Here is a 15,656-nt window from a genome sequence, read left to right as displayed (position 1 = left end):
CCCCAGACCTCACAGATGCCAAAAAGAAAAACCAAGGAAACAGAAGCCCTTTCCAATTCCTGCTTGTGAACCAGATAGTGCCTCATATTCAATATCTATTAAGATTATGCCTTACTGCTGCTTATTTTAATGAGATTTAATTTCTTCATTTTTTGAAGAAAAAAAAAAAGACTCTTGTTAGATGAGTTTCCCTTAGAAGAAAATCGCCAGTCTTATGATCCTCAATTCCCCATTAGCCAGCCATATGATTAGGATGAACTGCTCATTAAGTCATGTAGCTGCACTGGTGGGTTGGGGGTAAAAGTCATTAACACACACAACATTGGCACTGAGAGCTCAAAGCAGTCCAGAGACATCCTTTCACTTCCAAGACATTAATGAGATACAGCAAGTAGAATCTAAATAGCCAGAGAAGGAGCTCAGAAATGGAATCTTCTGCTTTCTCGGTTAAGCACAGCCCAGCAAATCCTAAAGAGGTGAACCCAGTGACTTCTGCACTCACAATATTATCTGATAAAGACAGGAAGATGGTGTCTTCTGACTTACACCTTCTTGGGTTCAAATTCCAGCTCAGCCACTTAGAGCTGTGTGGCCAGACGCAAATTATTTTGCTGTTAATTCCCTTCATTTCCGTCAGCTCAACAAAAGAAATATCACCTGCTCACTTCCCTGGGATGTTGGGAGAATGAGACACTGTGAAAGTACCCAGAGTACTGAGTTGGAACAAAGAGACCTTCGATGTTACCGTCTCTTGCAGCTAGTCCGCAAGTCCAGTGTCAGAACACACACATCAGAGGGCAATTCGCTAAGACAGTAGCCTGGAACACTAGCCTGAATGGGAACTATTATCTTTTACTTGCACAGACAGACTTAAAATTTATCATAACGGGAAAACACTGGAATCCAGAGAGAGGTTTCACACCAAGCTCATCCTGCAAAGAGGACTGCAAAGGAGCTTCTCAAATCCATACATGTTAAGGACTTTGACACATTGGGGGCACCTGTGTGGCTCAGTGGTTGAGTGTCTGCCTTCGGCTCAGGTTGTGATCCTGGGGTCCTGGGATCGAGTTTCACATCAGGCTCCCCATGGGGACCCTGCTTCTCCCTCTGCCTGTGTCTCTGACTTTCTTTCTGTGTGTCTTATGAATAAGTAAATAAAATTTACTTAAAAAAAAAAAAGAACTTTGACACAATAGTTGAAATACTGACTATGTGGTGATTCTGAATGAAGCTATTCATTGATTAGGAAGGACTGAAGGATACATGGAAGCATGCAGGAAGGAAGCAGGGACAGGGAGGAGGGCCTGGGAACCCAATTTAAGTCCTCATTCCATGTCAAATTGGCCCACATGACAGCAACACATCTCATTTTGTTAATGTAGTATTTTTGGTCTTTGCTGCTGTTATTGCGCGTGCTTATCCTAATGTGATGATGAGTGGGTGTGAGGATAATGTTTATATTGGCATGGTAACTGGCAACTAACTTTTAAAATCTTATTTCTTGAAATCCATAGCTATGGGTCTATCTCACTGTCTGGGAAGAAATGAGTAGTAACGGGGGGGGGGGGGGAGATAAAAAAAAAGTAGTGCCATGTTAGCAGATCAACTCAGCCTAGGAGAACTCTGTACTTTGTAGACAAAAAGTTACAATTTGGAAACCTGGTTTCACTACCAACCCCAGGAAAATCATTCTTCCTCTCTAAATATCTTTTTTTCCCCTAAATATCTTTATATAGAATAGTTACCTATAGTTTATTTTTTAATAAGTGGGATCATGTATGCAAACTGCTTACCACAGCACCTGGTATATAATAAATGCCCAATAAATATAATGATAATTAATAGCAAGATGGTTAAGGACCATCTCCAGAGTCATCATTTCCTGGAAACATTCCTTCACTAAATCATCTGATGTCTTAATTCAACAAACATTAACTGAATACTCAGGCGTGTCAGGTGCTATGGTGGGAAGCAACATGGTGTAGTGAAAATTACTTGGTGTCTGAAAAGAAAGAATGTTATTGGCCCTGCCACTGTCGGGGAGCAAGGATTTCTTTCCCCTTCAAGGGTCCTTCTAGCTGGACTAAGAATCAAATTGACATGAGACAGATTAACAAGAGAAAATAAAAAGTAATAGCATTCATACAGGGAATCCACCCAGACATGGCAATTCCAAAGGCAGTCAGGCAAAATGAGGTCTACATGTCACCCTGAACTAAGGAGAAGGGGTTAGGGGTCTGGGACTTCAGAAGAAAGGAATGCACTTCACAAGGCGATAAGAAGAGCAGGTACTTGGTAATTAGAGGTTTGTCCTGCCATACAGATGGGTCTCTCAGATCAAATTTATCTCTGCTAATAACCCTTATTCTGAGAATGATCCCCAATTTAGATTCTTCTATGTGGTTAATAGAAGGACAAAAGTTTCTCTTCAACCCACAGGGCGTTGATTGCCCTCAGGTCAAAATAATCTTCATGACAAAGTGACTCATCTTGGGGCATCCTGCCCTTGGCCCCTACACCACAGATTTATGTCCTAAAAGCCTCACTTTCCTCATTTATGAAAGAGAGAGCATAATCTGCCCGTGTCGGGATTTCTGTGAAGATTCACCGAATTCACAGGATAAATATCCGCCACGGTGCTGGCATGGGGGGATCCAAAAAAAATCTTAGTTTTCTTTCTTGACCCACTCAATGTTAATATCCCTCCATTCATCACCCCGAGACTCAGGTTCCCTCAGTTCTATTGTGATATGTAGGCTTGTGCTTTTCTTTAAACAGAAGACTTTCTGGAGTGCAGGAGTTATGGTGGTCATTCCAGGGATATCTTTCTTCCTCTGCCTCAGGGGGTGCTCAGAAAGTGCTGTTGGCTGACTACTGGAAGAGACTGTCCCAGAGAGGTGAGTTCCCTCAGGTTTAATGGTACAAGGTTTACAACGTGGGTGGGCTTTTTCTACGCCCCACAACCACTTCTCTGACACCAGCTGGGTATCCTACAATTCAACTCCATTCTGAGGCTATCTGCCAGAGGCAGCATCAGATTCCACAGATTAAGGGCTCAGCCCCAAAGACTGCCTCCACTTAAGATGCCATTTGCAAGTCCAGATTGCTACTTGTACTTCTGACAATGGTTCCCATGAACTCCTCCATAGGTTCGATTAATTCGCTAGAGCAGCTCACTGAACTTGGGAAACCTGTGTACTCACTAGATTAATGGTTTATTACAAAAGATATTAAAGGAAAGGAGCCAATAGCCAGATGAAGAGATACACAGGGCAGGCCCTGAACAAAGGAGTGTCTGTCCTCCTGGAGTTTGGGGCCTGGCATGGCACTTGGAAGCGTTCTGGTTCACCAACCTGAAGCTCTTCAAATCCTCTTCCCTTGGTTTCTTATGGAGGATTCATTACATAGGCATGATTGATTAAATCATTGGCTATTGGTGACTAAAGTCCATATTCATCCCCTCTTCCCTCCCAGGAGGTTAGTGGGGGAGCAGAAATGGGGTGGGGGTTGAAAGTTCCAACCCTCTAATCATGTGATTGGCTTTCCTGGCAACCAGCCCAGATCCTTAGGCGCCTCCAAAAGTCACCTCATTAATACAACAAGAGACACGTTTATTGCTGTCAGCAGAGGAAATTCCAAGGGTTTTAGGAGCTCTGTGCCAGAAACAGGGAGGAAAAGCAAATATGTATTTAGTCTTATAAATCATAACATCACACAAAGGCTTCACGAAGTGGTCTCAAACCAGGATCAATCACTTGCTTGGGCAGTCAGAAATGCAAATTCTCATGCCCACTCCAAATCTACTGAATCCAAATCTCCAGAGGTGAGACCCAGGAATTTGTAGCTCTTCGAACCCTGCAGGTGATTTTGTGGCATCTTCATGTTTGAGACACACTGCTTTATACCCCAGGGATCCCCACTATTTCTCTAATAAATTGTCAGTATAATGCTCTACTTTAAAGGAGGAGAATGGTCAGAGGGGAAAAAATACTGGGCCATATTGAGGAAGCAGGATGAGGCCCAGAAGGCAGCTAGCCTTACCCCTCTAGACAGAATAACGACAGTGAAGCCAGGAGAGAATGAGGGAATGATCCCACAGGTCAGTGGTACCTGCATGCAGGGAATACAAATGACTAAACTCTCTTCTCAGTGTCCTACCAAGACTATGTCCTCATTCCTCCTCAAGCTGGACCCTTATTCCTCTGAGCACAGAAAGTGTCCCTGAAATCAGGGAATTTAAAACACTCATACATTCTGTACTTTATAACAAGAAAAGCCTGAAAACTCTCACTTAATATCTTGCTAAGAATAGCACAAATTCCTATAACCACGCTGAAACTCTGCTGTGTTGGTGAATGTCACTTAACAAGCAAAATTCTTACAGGGGAGACAGAAGGTTATTTTCAGCTATTTCTCATCTGTCGAATAAAACAACAGCTCCCACTCCACAGTAACCCATTAACCATGCAGTCTGTGCCATCTCATTTCAACCAGTGTTTTAATAGCACCACAGATAAAAGCACAGCAATTTCCACAGGCAATTACTTCTGCAAATGAATCAAGAAGGTCAGACACAGGTTGGAAAGGTCTCCAAATAATTTGCTACTTTTACTTATTTTGTGCTTGCTGAGTTCCTGATTGCAAAGAGACAACCACTTAGTTACAGTCCACCTGGCTAAAAAGATAGAGTGGCTTGCAGGTTTTCAAACCCAGGTCTTGCTTGACTTCATAATGAGAGCCCTAAGTTTATATCTGGCCAATATGAGTCATCAAAGAGAATCTAATTAGCAAAGCCATTTAAAATAATACATAATTTTTAAAGCCATTTAAACAGGCGTGTTAACCTGAAGGGGGCTCATTTTCCAATAGTAGTTATGTCTACTCCTAAAGTTATGAGCTCTCAGAAAGTTCAAATTTTTCTTCTCCCTCTCTAAACAACGACAAAAAAAGAAAAAAAGTTTTTTTTTTTTCAAAAGACATTACTATCACCATGGTGAATTAAATTGGAACAGCACAATGCTCTAAACGTCTCAAAGAAATACCTCTTCCAATAATAGTAACAGAAAGAAATTAAAATCACTTTATCCATTGTTGACAACTCTGATCTTGGCACTTCAGAATCTGCTGATTTTCCTACTTGAATGACCAGCAGTCTCTTAGTTTCTCAAAGGCAGTCCTGGAATTATTTGGTTGCTAAGTGACATTGTAGATCCCAGCACCTCTGTCCACACTGCCTCGAGTGACCATGACCCACCCAGCTTCCTACTCCACGGCATGCCGAGGAGTGGAGAGAACCGAAACTCGCATCTTGGACATACCTTTCATTCTTTCATGAGTCAGTGGTCCTCATTCTGGCTCTGCTGTCTCATAGCTGTAAGCCAAGTGACTTCACCTCTTTGTGCAAAGAGACCCAAATATTTGTTTCAAAAAGGAATAATAACAGTAATAATCACAACTGGAATTTATATGCTTTTTATGATGTACAAATCACTATTCCAATCATTTTGCATACGTGATTTATGTCCTGGTAGCTACTACTAGTATCTTCATTTTATAGATGAAAGCTGAGTCCAGAATGTCTAAGTGATTTGCCCAAAGTCACACAGCTGGTAAACGGCAGATGGAGGATTCACACGCAGGCAGGCTGGCTTGGGAGCCCACTCCACCACGGCACCAGGCGCCTCTCTTAAACACATGTCTACTGTGTACCAGATACTGCTCCGGTGCTGCAGATTCACCACTGGCTCACTGAAATCTCTTAAGAGCCCTATGAGGAAGGGACTGTCATTAGCCTTATTTGCAGACGGGCCACAGAGAGGTTAAGTAACTTGGCTAAGGTCACACCTAGTAAGCATGGAGCTAGATTCAACCCCAGTCCCATGCCTGAAACATTTATGGAGGGTTTCTCAGCCTCCACACCATTGATACTTTGGACCGGCTCATTCTTTGCTGTGGGAAATTTTCTTTATGTTAAGATTTTATTTACAAGCCTCTGTTGTTGTACAGAAAGTAAAAATGCTGTTATAGGGATCCCTGGGTGGCGCAGCGGTTTGGCGCCTGCCTTTGGCCCAGGGCGCGATCCTGGAGACCCAGGATCGAATCCCACGTCGGGCTCCTGGTGCATGGAGCTTGCTTCTCCCTCTGCCTATGTCTCTGCCTCTCTCTCTCTCTCTCTGTGACTATCATAAATAAATAAAAATTTAAAAAAAATGCTGTTATAGTCTTGATGTGACTAGTAGCCACTGGCGGTTGACGCGCCAACCACTCACTCACCAACCACCCATGCTACAGCAAGCCTCACTCCAGAACCTAACAGCACTTACAATTTTGTTGGGGTGAAGTTCCCAAGTTGATGGTGGATTTTGAAGAGGGACCAAATGGTGAAAGAAGGTAACAGGGACTATTCTTTGGCTCTTTGGGTGGGTGGTGTCCTGTGGTTGGTATCACAGATGCCCTTTATTACTATTATTATCTAAACTGCTACAGAAGAGCAGTCCAACCAATACTAAACAGTTCTTTCTTTGCAGGTTATTTTGGTCTTAATTATCTTCTTCATCAATTTCTCTTTTCCTCTTTTACCTTCCCCCTTTCTTCCTCCTCATCCCCTTAATCTTCATCACCTTGCCCATCAGGTCCAAATTCTTCCTCCTCACTGACTTCAACTTTATCCTACCCCTCCCCCATTTACACTTCTTCCTTTTCATCTTATTGGTTATCAAACTCCTCCTCCTCCTCACCATTCTCATCCTCCTCATCTTCTCCTACAGCTGGCTCTTCTTCATGCACACCATCCACCTGGACTTCTGGATCCTCTCCGTCCTAGCCACCCAGGTAGGTCAAGCTGGGGAAGATGCTCTCTCGCTAGCTATTCAGACTAGTAACCCCACGGTTAGAAACAGATTCAGGCTTTTCAGACATTCCCACTTTTTCAGAGGATCCGAGGTGCTGATATTTTGCGGTAGATTGCACTGAAGTTCAGATGTGTGAATTTGAAAGGCTTTCTGCTAACCTGTCCAGACCTCTAAAGAGGCTACTGTCATCCAGCTCAAGCTTTTTCAATTTAGGTATCTAGGGGAGATTTGAAACTGAAATCAAGCCTGCATTTATGGAACTGAGCAACTCTACGCTCACAAAGTCAGTGTTCAGCCCACAATTTTCCTGTCATCTGATCTGCAGTTGTCCGAGACAAGTTTTCCAACACCTGCGGGGTCTGGTTCCTCAGCTCCAAGGGGAGCCTTCTCTTCAAGTCCACGGTGTCTCTTCCTCACTCTTCAAACTTCACTTTCCACATAGGGGTGGAGGGATGACAGGCATCCGGGCCTGTGCGGGGAGGGCCCCCAGACGGTCGGGCACTGGAGCCCCCCGGGACCCAAGTGACTCCCCGGGGGCGCCCAGGGAAGGGGGCGGGAGCGCGGCGCTGGTCTCACTACCGCACCCCTCCCAGCCACCAGCCACACTGCACTGAGATGCAGGGGGGTGGGTGGGGGCAGCTCAGCTTGGCTTGACTTGGCCCCTTGAATAAATAAACCAACCAAAGGAGGGAGTCAGACAAGAAACAGGGCTGCAGGGAATCTAAAGTCCCTCTGATCTCCAAGAAATGACTATGATTATGAATTACAATTGTGGAATTGGATAGAAAAATTGAAGTGGATGATAATACACCAGGTCTATTCAAGATGATAAAAACTTGGCCTTTCTCATCTTCTTAGAGACAGAAAGACAATTTTCAGCCTAATGGTGATGTCCGTAATTGACTCTGAGGACTTCTTATAAGCCCAGATATCTGTCTCCTGCAAAGATTTTGATGAGGTAGAAATAATTTTCCTGCCATAACCTGTACCATGAGCCTCTGTTGCTTTCCTCCCCCTAAATCTGACACATCAGAGCAGTCAGAGCTCTGCAGTCACACTGACTGAAGAGTTAAATAGTAGCTCTGCTACTTACTTGCTGTGTGACTTTGAGCAAAGCACTTGATCTCTCTGAACTCCATTTTCCCCATCAGCACAAATAGAGAATAATACCATCCTTGGTGAGGACTAAACATGATGAAATCTATGAAATGCTCCACGCAGTACATGCTCAGCACATGTTGCTATGTTATTATTATTCAACATCCAACTCAAAACAAAACCTAACTCTTTCAGAAGCCTTCAGGAACCATCACGTCTAACTACCCCCCTTCTGCTCCCCAGTGTAACTCATGTGCAAAATCAACAATCCTCAGATGAGTCCTGCCTACCTGGAACCATCATGACCATGACTGTCAATCAGGGGGCATAGCAGAGTCATGAAAACAGTTTTTTTAAGATTATATTTTCCTAGGTTTAGTTATAGTCAGGGGTGAACTGAGGTGAGAAGAGGGTGAGCAAGTAGATTTTTTTAAAACTCCCCATGATTCTTACAGGCACCATTATCTCATCCACTTCTGTGAGCCTCTAAATTATCCGTGAGTAACCACTGGATGCCTTGTTTTGAAAAAGTCTGGTTATGTTCAACTATTCTAAAAATGTTTAAGGAAAAGAATATGATGCCTTTATGAAACAGATTATAAAAGAACAGGCTTAGCCAAGAAGCACTTAACGCTAACTGGGTACTGATGATTAAAAAAAAAATAAAAGAGGGGGTGTAGTTAATTGAAGAAACTAGTAACTTTTGAACTTTCTGCTAGTTAAGAAGAAATAATCATAGGCTAGGTTCAGATTTTACAGAAACCAGAAAAAAATTGCAACCTTTACTTTTTCTCCTCTTTTCTCACTTGAAAGAGGAAAGATTAAGGAATAGTATGGAGAGAAAAAGGTAATTTTAGGTCTTGAAATTAGCAAGGTCAATATTTTTCATGAAGAGAGATGGCGAAGAGGGGCTGGCCAAATGTCAGGAGGAAGGAACAGAACCTTCACCAGGGCTTTGAGCAGCCAAGTCTTGAGTGTCTGCCATGACACTTTGGACAAGTCAAGGGCCCTGGGCTTCCAGCCCTGAATCACTGGGCCTGCAAGACAGTCAAGGTTACCCTGAGGGAAGAAAGCAAAAGAAAAATTAAGCTAAGCAGTGGTGGATGTGTTGAGCTTAGGGAGGAAAAAAACCCAACATTCTACTTGTATTTAGCTGTTTGATAAGATATGTACATATCTTGATAAATCTGTCCAAAAAATAGCAACCAGAAATTATTATATTCTATTCTGTTGACAGTATTGTTGCTAATAGAAAAGGCCCAACTGGTAAATTCCTCCAGATTTCTGATTCAGTTTTACCATACCAATACCACTCAATAGTTGCCTTGGGGGTAGCTACCAGGGACTGTAAGAATGGTGCATATAAAAATATGATCAGCCTTGAGGTAAGCAGAAGAAACCATCCCTAGGAAATGCTCCTGGAGAGGCAACACTCAGGATAGAAGGAAGCATGTGGGAAGGTGTTCCAGACAATGGAAAGAACATCTCCAAAAGTGCAAAAGGCAGGGACAATGACAATGTGGGCTAGGGGACAGGCGAGGTTATTTAGCCGTGATATTAAGTACATGGAAACAAAGTCTGTATTTAACTGACCCCATTTGGGGAAATGAGTGAAGAAAGCTCTCTGCATAAGAGGATGCCAGAACGGTGTCTTGAATTATTCTGGTAAATGAGAAAGTGAGGGTAAATGGAAAATTCTGGGCAAAGGGAACAGTATGACCAAGCCCAGATGGTTGAAAGAACAAATCTTGTTGAGGAACTGCAAGTCTCTCAGCATAGCTAATTCTTAGAATTCAAGAATGGTGATGGGGTGACTCTAAGATGTCATGTGACAAGACACACAGCATGAAAGGCATCCTTAGGTTTTATCTTATAAGCAGTGGAAATCCTTATTTACACCTGGTATCTCCACTCTTGGGCTCAGCACAGACATGGCAAACTCAACCAGCATCCTGAGATGCAGAATTTGCTGCATTTGCAGATTCCAGGGGAAGAATCAGAGCAGCCCACCACCTGGGTCACTCTAACAGCTGGCTTCAGGCCAAGGGGGACACTAGCCATCTCAATATTTATGAGTGATCCACTGGTATCACCATACGTTTTAAACTTCTAATTTGGTTTGCAAGATGGGCCATCATATTGATATTACATTCATTCTGATACAGATGTTGGCTAGTCAAATTTTCAAAATGCCATAGCTTCTGTAGCTTTTGAAATGTTTTCCAACTTAATTCAGCACCCAGGGAGAAGTTTCAGAAAGGTGTTTTCACTGAGTCAAGTCTATAGTCTACACATGGGCTAGTAAATGGAAGACCAGAAGTAGACTCTCATCCAGCATATACACAGGGGCAGAGATCCCGATTCCATGACAGCGCTCTATTTCTCTTCTAAAACTTAGATTTCATTTGGGGAATATAAAAAAATAGTGAAAGGGAATAAAGAGGAAAGAAGAAAAAATGAGTGGGAAATATCAGAAAGGGAGACAGAACATGAAAGACTCCTAACTCTGGGAACGAACTAGGGGTGGTGGAAGGGGAGGTGGGCGGGGGGTGGGGGTGACTGGGTGACGGGCACTGAGGTGGGCACTTGACGGGATGAGCACTGGGTGCTATTCTACATGTTGGCAAATTGAACACCAATAAAAAATAAGTTTATTTATAAGTTTATAAGTTTATTTATTTAAAAAATAAGTTTATTTATTGAACACCAATAAAAAATAAGTTTATTTAAAAATAAAAAATAAATAAATAATCCATAAATAAATAAATAAAACTTAGATTTCAGCTCCACTCAGAGAGGCTCTTCTGAGCCAGTCAACCCTCTCATTGCCCCCTAAATCTAAAAGGAAGGAGGCAGAGAACCTGAGCAGGGGCAGGCTTGGGTGACCCTGGGAAGCTAGACATCGCCATCAATAAGAGGAGGAAAATGGAAGTTCTGAGGGGCCCACACTTACTACAGAAAGAGCAGACAATAGTCTCTACTCTGCCCTGAGAGGTATGATTGAAACCTTGGGCTGTTCCCCAGTATGACTCTCAGGGACTCTAACAAAAATTGTCCAACTTTCAGTCGATATTATAATAGCTCTAAATTCTCTACCAACAATGCATTAGTGTGGACCACTCCCACCCGTATCCCGCCCTTGGGTGGCTCCTGCTCCTCCCTGGTCTCTGATTACAACAGATGGACTGGGGTGTCAGAATGATAAAAGTGAGCCCCATTTGGCACATGGTTGTTTAATCAGCAGCAGTATATGCTCAGCTGCTTAGGAACTGCAGGCCATGTACCCTCTTTAGAACTAAAAACAGTTCAACTATTAATGTAGAAATGAATGGGTTTTCAGATAATCACTTCAGTCTAATAGCCAAACTTGATCTCTTTATTTATTCTCTTATTCCACAAACATTTACTGAGCATCTCCCTTGTGTTAGGCGTGGTACTAGCACTGAGGTACAATGTCTGATGAGAGCAGTGTCTATATGAATAGACAAATGAGACACAGTGTGGTCAGCACAATCTAGACTTAGGGGTGGGAGTTAAGGCGTAGGAGTGGGCAGGGTGTACAGCATCCCCAGAGAACAGTTTTGAAGGATAAACAGAGTTGGGAGTATGGCAGTGGAATGGGAAAGGAAGACTTCCAAGCAAAAGCACACGGTCCAGCCCTTGGGCACAGGGTATGGATGGGGAGGACAGTGAGAGAGGAGGCTGGACGGTGCACAGGGACTAGGCCTGAAGCCCTATGTCAGGCTAAGTAAGATGCTGGGATTTGCACAAATCAAGACTTGCTCACCAAACCCACCTCTGAACCAGTGGATGTTTCCAGAGCTTCATTAAATATAATGAGGGGACAGGCACTGCCCTTTGCTGAAGAATTTACAGGTATTCAGTTATTTCCACCATTTAAGTCTCAGTGCTCTGGTTAAACCCTAACAGAGTCATGAAGTCACTGCAGCTAAATCAGCCAATCAGTAAAGAACATGGATCGAATGCCTGACCTCTGCAACTACCAGCCTCTCCTTTGCTTTTTTCTTTTCAGTCCTATCACGCAGGCTCAACAGGCTCAATGATATTTTGGTATCATTTCTGCAGACTCCTTCCATCACCCTCCTCATTTTAGTTACCCATCTGACCATTTCCCAGGTTCCACTCCTGCTTCTGCTTCTGATGTGCACAGCCATCCCTCCTCAAAGGCCCCCAAGCCCTCATCCTCTCTCCAGTCCCTCCCAAACCACCTCAAATCTTGCTTCTACACAGTGGTAGCCACAATCTGAAGACATTCTTTGGATCATATCATTCCTGGCTCCAAATTTCAGAAATTCCCCACTGAACTCAGCATCTGGTCTATCCTCCTTGGGTCGGTGCCCAGGCGGGGGTTCCAACATGCCTATCCACACTTATCTTCACTACTCATGCTCACGCAGCTGGGCTCGCCCAGTGCTTCACTTTTACTTCTGTTTTAGCACTTGTCACACATAACTCACAATGTCGTTGTCTTTAGACATGCCTCCTCTCCACGGGGAAGGCAAGTTCTGTAAGGGTAGGGGTGACAGGTATATTTCCTCACCTCTGTTGCTCTTCTGCACCTGGCACAGAGTAAACTCTCAACACATTACTGATGAGCTGAATTTCACTCTCCAGAAGAACCCAGTGAGTTCTTGGCCACCAGTGCTTCTTTTTCTTCCTGTGAGCTCCTCCCAGCCTAGCCCGGATGGTACCCATGGTAACAAATGGCCATCTCAGAAACTATGGTAATGTGAGAATGGGCACCAGGCAGTCAATTACTTGAGGACAGCAAAAAGATTCTATAACTTAGTAATGCAGTTTGAGTGAAAAGGAGAAAAAAAAAATCCAAATTTGAAAGTTCATAGGCCAGCAATATTTTCCACAAAAGAGAACTGATTCCCAGTTGTGCATAAAATTGTTCCAAAAGTAACTGGTATGCCCGAGAGGCTTCCTGAGGTTGAAGACTTCTGCCAGAAGAGTGGCCAGTAGAGCTCAGTTTAAACATTTTTCCCCTAAGGACGATATTGCATCAAGAAAAGACCCAACGATGACATGTACTCTCCCTGCATTTTTTTTTTTTACAGCACATCTTAATCTGGTCATGTCTTTTTCCTGCTTAAAAGCCTTCCAACACTCTCCTTACTGGAGAACAGAGTCCAAACACCTTAGTAAAAGAAAAAAAAAAAAAAAGCTAACATTTATTGAGTGCTAGCTTTATGCCAAGTACTAGGTCAAGTATTTTACAGAGCTTATTTCATTGAATCCTAGCGACCTATATAACAGGCACTATTTTAGTACCTATTTTAAATATCTGAAAACTGAGATACAGTGAGGTTACATAACTTGGCCCAAATCACACAGGAACCAATGGTAGAATCAAGACTTGAACTAGGCAGTCTGTGGCCTGAGCACTCTATCCCGGCACTGGCCCTTGCCAACTGGGGTGGCTCCGTCTCTCATAGTGATCCTCTGTCCCTTGTCCTCCCTAAGCCTGTCTTGGCTTTCTTTGTTCAGTACCCAGATTATGCCCAGTTCCCTCAGTCAGCCCCTGGACCTTTGTTGCCAGAAAGTCCATTATTCTGATGAATGTGACCCTCTCAACTGGGGTCTCAAATTTGAGCCTTAGGACTGCTTTCCACTCTTAAAACCCTGAGGACAACAAAGAACTTTTGTTTATGCAGATTATATCTGTCACTACTTACCATGTTACAATGTCAATCTGAGAAAACTTAAAAATATTTATTTATCCACTTAAAAATAATAACATGTTCATTAGAGGTTAACAGACATTGTGTATGTTACAAAAATAGCAACACTGGGATCCCTGGGTGGCTCAGTGGTTTGGCACCTGCCTTTGGCCCAGGGCACGATCCTGGAGTCCCGGGATCGAGTCCCGCGTCGGGCTCCCGGGGTGGAGCCTGCTTGTCCCTCCTCCTGTGTCTCTGCCTCTCTCTCTCTCTCTGTCTATCATGAATAAATAAATAAATAAATCTTTGAAAAAAAAAATAGCAACACTATCCAAAACATTAAAAAATTAGTAAAAAGAGTGCTACTGCTTTACATTTATATAAATCTTTTTAATGCCTGGTTTAAGAGATGACAGCTAAATTTTTTGTACCTGCTTCTGCCCTCAACCTGAGGTGGCATGTGTTCTGGTTGAAGTATATGAAGAAAATCCAGTCTGACAGAGGTATGTAGTTGGAAAAGGGAAGAATATTTTAATAGCCCTTTCAGACAACTAAGGACATTCTTCTCTGATACTACCCTAAAACTCAACAAGTGGTAGCTTCTTAGAGTTTAATGTGGGATATGAAATCATATCAATGAACTCTTCATATTCTGTTATATGAATACACTGGTCTACTTTGCACTTCGAATGGGTCTTTTACCCACATATGATTTTGTGACATCACGCATTGGTCATATGGAAAATATGAGTTCATTAAGTGATGCAGATCTTCCAAAAGTCAACACATTCCATCAAACAATACCAAAAACCATACTCGTTAATATTGCCATCAATTGAATCCACACAGTCTTTTGTATTAGAAACTGTCACATTCGTGATGGCAGTTACCAGTTTTCCATAATTCTAACTTTTGCTGGAAAGCTTTAATTTTATAATTGGTAACAAATACTGTCAGTCATTTTCCTTGACATGATGGGCTCACCGCAGTGATTTTTCATGAAAATGTCGTCCAAATACCCAAGACTGGAAAGCAATACTTTATGTGTCATTTATTCTTTCGAGTAAAAATGGCAGTGAAAACAGCAGGAAAGGAAACCCTGTTGCTGCGTGGAATCCAATTGCACAAATGCTTTTCCTTGAAGCAGCCGTATTTCAGAACGCAGAAGTGCTTTACATATGCTTCCAATTTTGTCACACAGAATGTTAAAATATATACTCAAGGGTCAAGATTGACTAAATTTAACTATTCTTATCACTTCATCAAGGGCATTCTTCAGTAAAACTGTGGGGTTTTTTGTGTTTTTTTCTTGTTTTGTTTTGTTTTGTTTTAACAAGTGCTTGGTACTGAAGAATATAATGACAACTAATACAGTCTGGGACTGCCTTGATTCATGCTAAGGTCTGGCTACTTACACACCACTGCTTTTGTACCATCAATGCACACATCAACACAGTAAAAGAGGCAGATAAAGTCTTTGCAGTATTGTATAAATAGCTTTGCAATCTCTTTGGGAAGGTCTTGGGAACCCTGGGAATACAAAGATCCTGCTTTGAGAACTGTTGCCTTTACACACCTCTTTAGTGTCATTTTGAATGCTGTTTCCCCGAGGAATCTTACCACCCCCCCTCCCCCCGCCCTTCTGAGCCACCACTGTGATTTGCACAAACTTCTGGCATAGTTATAACATTTTATGATGCATAGTTAATTATATCATCTTTCTCATCTACAACTGGAAGTTTCTCTAGGCAGAAACCACATCTTATTTAATCTCTGAATACCAAACCTTTAACAGTGTCAAGCACCTGGTAAGTGCTTGATAAATACTGTTGAATGAGTGAATAATTTGTATGGTAGATTGTGTTTTCTAAAGCTGGTTATGACAATATGTCCCATCACACTTACTCTTCTATATTCTTGCCACATACCAGGTTAGTCCCCTCTCTTTTAACGTGGTAGGCTTTTGTGACTGCATCAGCCTTCAGAGCATGGTAGAAGAGATGCCATGTGACTTCTAAGG

General features: G+C 42.7%; 1 protein-coding gene and 1 pseudogene across 2 annotated transcripts in view; both read right to left on the bottom strand.

The window, feature by feature from the left end:
• The window catches only part of KCNH1 (potassium voltage-gated channel subfamily H member 1), a 367,276-nt gene that overhangs the window by 120,096 nt on the left and 231,524 nt on the right, over positions 1-15,656 (bottom strand). The gene's annotated exons all lie outside the window — the stretch shown is intronic.
• On the bottom strand, positions 6,540-12,665 carry LOC140595037 (acidic leucine-rich nuclear phosphoprotein 32 family member B pseudogene; annotated as a pseudogene).

This window comes from Vulpes vulpes, chromosome 13, assembly GCF_048418805.1.
Source record: "Vulpes vulpes isolate BD-2025 chromosome 13, VulVul3, whole genome shotgun sequence".
Lineage (NCBI taxonomy): Eukaryota > Metazoa > Chordata > Mammalia > Carnivora > Canidae > Vulpes > Vulpes vulpes.
Note: the sequence above shows the minus strand (reverse complement) of the source record. Positions and strands in the feature narration are given on the sequence as shown.